The sequence below is a fragment of the Silene latifolia genome, chromosome 8, assembly GCF_048544455.1.
Source record: "Silene latifolia isolate original U9 population chromosome 8, ASM4854445v1, whole genome shotgun sequence".
NCBI classification, from domain to species: domain Eukaryota; kingdom Viridiplantae; phylum Streptophyta; class Magnoliopsida; order Caryophyllales; family Caryophyllaceae; genus Silene; species Silene latifolia.
This window is the reverse complement of record NC_133533.1, coordinates 34,990,958-34,998,290: the sequence shown is the minus strand read 5'-3', so window position 1 is coordinate 34,998,290 and position 7,333 is coordinate 34,990,958. Positions and strand designations below refer to the sequence as shown.

Genomic DNA, 7,333 nt, shown 5'->3' with positions numbered 1-7,333 from the left:
ACCGCCTCCCAAACTCAGCAAAGGTCCAAGAAGTGGTCTGGTTAAACAGGCTAAAGGAGACACAAGAGCTCTCCGGGTCAGTGTCATATGCACAAGCCGAGAAGGTGAAAGATCTAAAAAACTCAAGGGTCATCTGCTCGTAGGTCAGTGCATGCATTGTGGTCAACCTGGTCATCCCCGTACCGTTTAAAATTTCAGCTACGGGCTCGTAAATCCCCAGTCCTCAAGTGTAGTCCGACACAAAAAATTAGTAGAAGTGATGTCACAACGCATTTAATATTTAAAACATTTACGATGAAGCGGGTTCACGAAACGTACCTTAGGAAAATCAGGAAGCGGGTCCAAGGAGTCCTCTGCTCGGATTGTGGCAGCAACGCGTCCAGCAGAAGTAGTAGGACCTCGTCCTCGACCCCGCCCTCGTCCACCTGTACCCAAAGAAGAAGAAGAAGAAGTCAGTCCAGGAGCGCGGCCTATGACTGGTCGAGGCACTAAAGCTGACGAGAAGGCAGCTGTGACAGCAGGTGACGACGCAGCAGGGGTCGTCACCGTGGAAGGGACAAAAGCTGCAGTGACAGCAGCGTCAGTGATGTGACCATGATTAGCGCATATTTAGCCCCCGAATTAGCCTTGTTCCCATGCTTTTTAGTGCATATTTGGGTCATTTATTATCTTTAGTTCTTTGTTTTGCATATTCTTTGAGATTTTGATCCCTTGGTAGGAAAGGAGTAAGAATCTTGCATTTTCATGGCAAAACAAGGCTAAATTGATTGAATTCAATGACCAAGCATCAAGGAGACACAAGATTAGAAGGCCTTTGTACATATTTTAGTATATGGGCAATGATGAGGAAAGATCCTTGCATCCCCGAGGAAATCCCCACGGATTTCATGAAGAAAAGGGAAGAAAAGAAGAAGAAATGTTGCTGAGGCACAATCCGTGCGGTTTCTCCACAATCCGCCCGTCCTCCACATGCACAATCCGAGCGGTTTCATCGCAAGACGCTCGGATTGCAAACACTGAATCCGAACGGATTACCCTGAAGACGCTCGTCTTCCACCGCCAGAATCCGCCCGTCCCGACTCCGAAACGCACGGATTCCTGTACAGCGAATTTCGTCTTCTCCAAGCTACAAAGAAAGACTCCCTTCCTTCGAAAAAGACCGGAGTCTCCCTAAGTAGGGACTTAATCGTCATTTAAGCCCTTAGTTAACCCTAATGCATCCCCCTAATTTCCACTATAAATACCCCATTAGTCTAATGAGAAGATCATGTTCTTCTTAGCAATTCTTAGTGTAGTTAATATCAATCAAATCTCTCTTTAATATTGTAATCAACAATTAATCAAGTTTTAATACAAGTTTTAGTTCCTTAATCTCTCTTTTGTTCATCCTTTATTTTGGGTAATTGAAGATTATTTGGGTTATTATTGGGAGATTGACAACCTCTCAATCAAGCATCAAGTACTTCTTTTATTCTTGTTTTATTATTGGAATCATTAGTAGGTATAATCTCTTAATCCCTTTTTAATTATTGCTAATTACTTTCATTTATTCATCATGTTTAACTTTGTTGGTATGATTGACAACCTTGCTAGCATAATCAACATGATAATGAGTGAGTAGTCACCTAGCTAGGGTTAATGGGTAATTAGGGGAAACCAACATGGGGAATGATTCATGCTTAAATTAATATGCTTTCATACTTTGTTTGCTTGCTTGTTTTGGTCTCGACTCATGCACATGTTATGTTTGATGAAATGCGAGCCTATGAATCCTTGCATTTTTTACCCATCACCTATCATTTCAATGAGACTTGTAAGACATAAACCAACTCGAGTCTCATTAGACCATGAATGTTGTTGAGTAGGGAAGATTAAGTCGACTTGTAGGTGTTGTACAATCTAATCGATTCGGCTCCGGGACCCAAACTTTCCTAGGATTGTAAGATATAACCCAACTCAATCCATCACAACAATAATTGCTTGCTTATAATTTGAGAACATGTTTGTATGATCAAATCCCATGATTCCCCTATGACCCCATGATACCCTAGTGCTTTTAATCAATTGTTTACAACCCTTTTTATTCATCTTGCTTGTTTACTTTCATTGCTATTTAGTTTAGTGACCTTCTACATCAACCCAAATTGTGACACCCCTAAGACACTACTAGTCTCAATAGAAATCTCATCTCAATTCCCGTCCCTTGGGATCCGACATTTGCTTGCCTCTTTACTAATTGTAGAGTTGTTTGTGAAGCTATAAATTGTGTTTTGATTCGGACGTGACCCAACGACCACATCTATTTAATTGTGAATACGAAACGGACCGATCAAAAATGGCGCCGTTGCCGGGGACGGTGTTAACTTGATTTAGATTTATTTATATTGTTATTAGTTGTGTCTTTCTTTGCCTTGGGGAAGTAAAACTCCTCAAGGTTTGTCCTAATTGTTTTCAAGTTGTTTGATATTTTGCATGTCTAGAAGGTCACAAGGTGACTTGGTACCTCTTGATCGTGAAATTGAAAGAACTTTGACAACCAATAGAAGATTTGCTAGGAGAAATTTGAGAGGTGTTAGTGAGGTTGTAGATATTCAACCAACTATTGAGTTCATCAACCCTTTTGCAAGAGAAGGTGAGGAGAACCCAACACAAAATCAACCACAAAACCAACCCACAATGCCTAAGTTTTCATCACATTCCGTACCAACCGAGGATAACCTACCCAATGGTACTCCCACACCACAACATCTAACCGGAAATTTTATTGCCAAATCCGCATTTATCCAATTAGTTGAAAGAAGCCAATTTGGGGGGATGCCTGGTGAAGACCCTCATTCTCATATGGAGGCTTTTTGTGACTATTGTGATGCGATCTCACAAACCGGTGTAACTCAAGACCAAATTCGATGGGTCTTATTTCCTTTTTCTCTAATTGGCACCGCCAAACAATGGTTAAAGAGCCTTGATAAGGCTACTCTCGGAATAGACTCTTGGAAGAAGTTGGCTCTAGCTTTCTACAAAAAATTCTACCCACCGGAAAAGACAAACATGCTAATAGCTCAAATTACGGGTTTTAAGCAAAGGGATGAAGAATCTTTGTATGAAGCTTGGGAACGGTTCAAGGGAATTTGTCGCTCATGCCCTCACCATGGACTTAGCGAATGGTTCTTGGTTCAACAATTTTGGAATGGTCTTTATGAAGACTCAAGAAATATCCTTAATATGGGATCGAATGGGATGTTCACCGAGGTTGATGACAACCAAACTTGGAGCAAAATTGAAGAGATGGCAATCCACAACTCACAATATAGTAGGCCTCACAAGGCTACTAGGGGAGGAAAGCACGAAGTGGACGCCGTTACTCAATTAGGTGCTCAACTTAGCTCCCATATCGATACTATCAACTTGAAGTTCGAGAAAGCGATGGCTAGACTTGAAGTAGTCTCAAAATCACCAAAGCATCATGTCAATGCCATGACGGCATCTTCATCAATCCCAAGTGGGATATGTGAGAATTGTGGAACTTTGGGTCATGACCCAAGTGAGTGTAGGGGAACAACCGAACAAGTTAATGCTTTCCAAGCATATAAAAGTGGTACCCCTTATTCAAATTCTTACAATGAGAATACCAAATTCCATCCAAATCTCTCATACAAAAGCCAAAATGTTCAAAATCCTCAAACAACATACACCCCACCACCCATGAGAAATCAAAACCAAAGACCCTTTTACAACCAAAACCAAGGTTATCAAAATCAATCTCCATACAATCAACAAAATGACCACGGTTTGGATGTTCAAAAAGCGGTCCTCCAAATGCAAAAGAATAAACAAGAGTTTTTCACTCAAATGCAAAAAGATAGTCAAGCAAAGGAAATTACCATCAACAACATTCTAGCTCACACCAAGATGTTGGAAACCCAATTGACTCAACTAGCATCTTCAAGCTCACAAAGACAAAAGGGGCAATTACCACCTCAAAGTAATCCCCCAAGACATGAAACGGTTAGTGCCATTCACTTGAGAAGTGGCACAAGGTATGAAGCACCGAAGAAGCAAGTTGAGGATGAAGTTGTGGAAGCTAGTGATAAGGAAGAAGTTGTGCAAAACTCCAAGGTTGGAGAACAATCAAAAGAAGAAGTTTCAAAGAAAAATGAAGACAAGGTCAAGGAAAAGGAGCCCATTGTGATTAGACTTCCTTTTCCAAGTCGTCAAGCCAAGCCCAAATTTGATGACCAACTTGGAAAATTTATGGAAATTGTGAAGAATTTGGAAGTCTCGATTCCTTTCACGGAATTAATCAATCACGTGCCGGCCTATAAAAAGTACATGAAAGACATCCTCACAAAGAAGAAGTCGATCCGGAAACTTGAGACTATCGCCTTCACCAAGGTGAGTAGTGCAATACTTCAAGGGAGTTCACCTCCAAAACTAAAGGATCCGGGTAGCTTCTCAATACCGTGTACCATTGGCGACACCACGATCAACAAAGCCTTATGTGATCTAGGGGCTAGTGTGAGTGTTATGCCGTACTCGGTGAGTAAAAGGTTGGGGATGAGAGAGCTTAAGTGCACCAATATCACACTCCAAATGGCCGATAGATCGACGAAGACACCATTAGGGATATGGGAAGATGTTCCCGTACGAATTGGGAAGTTTTTCATCCCGGTGGATTTTGTCATTGTTGACATGGAAGAAGACTCCAACATTCCAATCATCCTAGGAAGACCTTTCCTACACACCGCGGGTGCGGTGATTGATGTGAAACATGGTGAGCTCACTCTAGAAGTGGGAGATGAGAGTATAACTTTCAACCTTGACAAGACTATGAGAGCTCCCCATTTGCATGAACCATGTTTCATGGTTGATCATTATTGCCGGAAGGATGAAAGGAAGAAGTCGGAATTCCAATGGAAGAAGAAAATTGAAGATGCTCCATTCAAAGAGCAAGTGAATTGTGACAAGGAAAGCTTGCAAAGCTCATCAAAACCAAGCAAAGAAGAAGAGGATGGCCTCATTGGCCAAGACAAGAAATTGGGAGAGTTGTCTCCATCAAATCAAGAGATATTCAATGATAAAGTGGATGAAGTATGTGGTCTTTGGGACGACGAATTTGAAGGGATTTTTAATCCCTATATTGGTAATGCTATTGATCAAGACCGACAACAAGGGCCAAGGTCTATTGAAGAACTTTATCACGATAATGAACAAGCTTTTGATTATTTATTCAAGGTGTTGAGCAACATCAACATCACCTTGGACATGCCCCCTTGACATCTCATCAAGAATGAGAGTTTGGTGGAGTCCTCCATAAACCACCATTTGTAAATATTTTTAACTCCCTAACTCGCATTTCAATTCTTTTATTGCATTTTTGTCATATTTGGATTTTTATACTTTGATCAAGATAATTGTCATGTTTGAGAGAAGTGAGGGAGGGACTAATGATTTTAATTGATGTGTAGTGCTTTAGCTTAGTGTGGGGATAGCAATTGCCTAGGCTATTCATGCCTTAGTAGTGCCCCCACAATGAGGAACACAAGATATGAAGAAGAATGGAAGAATGACAAGGGATATGCATTGTACACGGATGGAACTGAATCCGGGTACAAAGGGGTCGAATCTGAGCGGATTCAGGAGAATCCGCCCGTCTTCAGACAATCCGGACGTGTTGGGTAGAAGACGAACGTCCCTCTGAGCTGAACTTTTGAAATATTTCTGACTGTAAGAGAATCCGGGCGTCCTGAATGCAAATCCGCCCGTCTCTGAAAATCCGTCCGTCTTGAGAAGAAGACGCCCGTCTTCTTGGCTGAGGAAAACAAGAAAAATCCATGTGAAGGAATCCGCCCGTCTTCTAAAGAAGACGCACGTCCCGTGTCTGCGAATCCGGGAGTCTTCCATTAAAGACGCCCGTCTTTAGGCGAGATTTTCCTAACCCAGAACAGGCCAAATCCGAGCGTCTTGAGCAGAAACCGCCCGGATTGCCCCTGCAGTTTGAATTTTTCGGGCTTTATAAAACCCCTCCCACCTTCATTCCTTCATTCATAACACTACTCATAAACATCAAAACCCTCATCCTCTCCATCACAAAAAACAAAATTCCTCAACAACATTCACCAAAATCAAATCAAAACATCCTTTTAACAATAAACCAATCACTCTTTTTTCAATAAAAATCAAAACCAAGCACAAAATCTTCAACCTTTGAGTCGATTTTTGAATTCATAAAGGCAAAGTCTTTCATCTTTGAATCGATTTGGGTGCACTAGAAATTGAAGATTTTTCACTCTTTCTTGGTTTAATCATCAATGGCAAGGACTAAGGGAGCAACAAAGGCAACAAAGGCAAAGGCACCAAAAACTCTTTCATTAAGGCAAAAGAGTCTTCAAGCAAAGAAAGCATTGGCTATGGTGGTAGCTAGCCCAAACTTGGAAGTGCAACAACAACAACAACCTCACATGGAAGCAACAACATCTACTACTCCGGAAATTGATCAACTTTCGAACTATCCAGAGGTAACTTTCATTTCCAAAACCCATAGGGACACTTTTGCCAAGTTTGCTAGAAAATCATTTCAATCCACCAAGTTTATTTGTGAAGATACCTTAAATAAGTTGGGTGTCCTTGAGCAAACTAGAGTTTTCTTTAAAGCCATGGGGTTGAAGAAATTTTTTGAATCAAAAGAGTTGACATACCCCTCCCTTACCTTGGAGTTTTTGAGTTCTATGAAAGTCACCAAAGTTGAGACTAGAGAGAACCTCGAGTTTCGTCTAGCTAATGTTAGTAGATGCATTTCCTTTAGGGAATTGGGTGAAATTTTGGGTCTTAGTGATGAACCAAGTTATTTTAAGAATTATGGAAAGTATGACCCCGACCCTCTTTGGGAGGTAATTTCCGGAAGGAAATTTGAGGACTTTCATGCGAGTCGTGCTCTTTTAGTCCACCATCCGGGCATAAGAGTATGGCACAAGGTCATAGGAAACACCATTATTGCAAGGAAAGATACCAACCATTTCACAAAACTTGATTTTATTCTTCTTGAGTCGGCTTTGAACATTGGAAGAGTGCATACCAAGCCTTTCAACTCTCTAAGGCTTTTGGTGGATAGATGGCTCAACATTGATTGTGGGAAGAAAGGCACTACCGTTATTGTGAATGGAGGCCTAGTCACTATCCTAGCTAAATACTTTGATCGGAACTTCAACAAAGATAACAAGTATGTAGCAAAGGAGGGTGGTCATCTTATCGATATGCATCCTATGATACACAAGTACAAGTAGGTCTCTCATAACCCTCTTGATACCAAGTATGGATGGCTCACTAATGAGGCTAG

The 7,333-nt window shown here is 41.2% G+C and overlaps 1 non-coding gene across 1 annotated transcript; it reads right to left on the bottom strand.

Moving 5' to 3' along the window:
* Positions 1-3,048: 3,048 nt before the first annotated feature.
* LOC141597663 (small nucleolar RNA R71) lies at positions 3,049-3,155 on the bottom strand. Its single transcript, XR_012522885.1, has one exon. It is a non-coding gene; the product is annotated as a small nucleolar RNA R71 (small nucleolar RNA).
* Between the last annotated feature and the right edge of the window lie 4,178 nt (positions 3,156-7,333).